The following is a 2,088-nucleotide window of genomic DNA, read 5'->3' as shown; positions in this document are numbered from 1 at the left end:
GTTTGCCAGGCAGGAGCTTACGCAGCTGAGTCATTTCCTAGGCCCTAGAATTATTTGATAATAGTCACCCAAAGAATCATATACAGAGTGCAGGAAATCTGTCCACCCACACTAAAGGCCAAAAAATGCAGCTGAGGACCTGGATCTCATGACAGTGTCCCTCATGAGTGCAGCTGAAGACCTGTAGTGCATCATAGTGCCCCTACAAGTCCAGCCAGAGGCCAGGAACCCACAATTCTCATACAGGCCTATTTCATGGATCTGCGCTGAGAGGACCCCACAGTCAGTGATGGAAGCTAGAAAGTCCGTGTCATCTGAATGAAGGATCTGTGCTGGCAAGGCTGAAGGCTCTGCACTGTATCCAGGAAGCTCAAAGTAAGGAACAGAGCTCTCCTAAGAGAACTGCAGCCATCCTCAGCGACAGTGAGGACCGAGCCCCTTCGATGATGAGAACAGCAAGTTCATCTGGAAAGCTAGCATGATACACTCCTCCAGGAGAGCCAGCAGCTCCCTAACAGCACCCTACAGCTCTTCTCCTCCAGTTCTTTTTATTTGCCAGCAACAATCCTCAGGTGCGCACCCCCCCAGCACCTCTCTGGTTCAGTTGAACTAGGTGCTACAAGTTGATCACCAGTTGCCAGTCCACCACAGAAGGTTAAAATATTTCTGTTCAGTTATTCCCCTCAGCACTGAGAATCAAACCAGAACCTTACATATGCTAGAGAGGTGTTTTGCCGCTCAACTACCCACCCCCCAGCCTGTTACTGATCACAGATTTTTTAAAACCTAGAGCCCAGAGAGCTGGGGACACTGCCTGGCAAACGCAGGGTTCTAAGTTCACCCCCCCCCCCACCCCTACAAAAACAAAACAAAAAAACTAGGGCACAGAAAGTATTCTACAAATGTTATGATGTTTGTGTCTAGTTGGCATCCCAAAGCCTCATGCAGTCATGGGGCAGCTTCTGGAGTTGTGATTGATTCCTGATCCAGTGCTGGGATTATGGGTGTGAGTGCCCTGGGGCAGACACTCTGCATTACAGTGTGAGGAGGGGAGGGAGGCAAGCTGGCTGCCTTAGCAGCTGCCTTTTTTCTGTCTTGCTCTTTGATCCACCACCATGAAAGGCTGCTCTCTGTCATGTGCAGCTCTGTCTTGGAGCCAGCTGAATATGGACTGAAATCTTCACAAACTGTGACCTAGGGCCAGGGAGACAGCTCAGTTGAATGAGTGCTTGCCTGGCAAACACAAGGGCCTGAATTCAATCCCCAGTTCTGCCAAAAAAGAAAGAGAAAGACAGACAAACACAATAATATGTTCATGTAACCATTAAAAAAACAAAACAAAACAAAACCTGTGACCTAAATAAACCTTTCCTTCCTTCATTTTCATTGTCAGGTATTTGTCTCAGCAACAAGAGAAGAGTGAGATAACAAATCACATACTTTAAATTCTCTAACAATATTATAAAGACTTCCTAATCAAGCATACCTTTGAAATTAGAAAGATTAGAATTATTTTAAGTTGAAGTCAAAGAAAGGTGTATATTATTTTCTGCCTAACATGAAACTAAGAAAAAATTTGGGGCCAGCTAGAAAGTTCAGCAGACTAAAGTGCCTGCAGGCGCGGAGATTAGGGTTTGATCCCCGGTGTGCCATACTTGCCCCGCCCCCTGGGGTGCACAGAGATACAGTAGAGACTGGGCATGGCATGAACCTATATGAACCTATAATCCCAGCATTTGGCAGGCTGAAATCAGGAGGATCACTCTGTCTAATCTGTGTAGTGAGACCCTGTATATCCTTTACTAAATATAAGAAGAAAAAAATTTTTTGATGTGTATCTCTTATCAAGTGCTACAGCAGTCCCACACAGTGGATATTATTTGCCCTGCTTTATATGTGTCTGAGCTAGGGTGCATAGGTTAACTTGCCAAGGTTGCCAGCCAGGTGAGTGGTAGAGCTAGGGTTAAGGCCAAAATCTGACGCGAAAGCTCTTACCTTTCCATTTAGCTGCTGCAAATGAGTCCATATATAAGAAAGAACTCACAGGGCTGGTGAGATGGCTCAGTGGTCTAAAGCACCTACTTAGAA

This window comes from Octodon degus, unplaced genomic scaffold (assembly GCF_000260255.1).
Source record: "Octodon degus isolate 3935 unplaced genomic scaffold, OctDeg1.0 scaffold00029, whole genome shotgun sequence".
In the NCBI taxonomy this organism is placed as follows: domain Eukaryota; kingdom Metazoa; phylum Chordata; class Mammalia; order Rodentia; family Octodontidae; genus Octodon; species Octodon degus.
The sequence above is the reverse complement of the archived record's forward strand: the minus strand, read 5'-3'. Positions refer to the sequence as shown.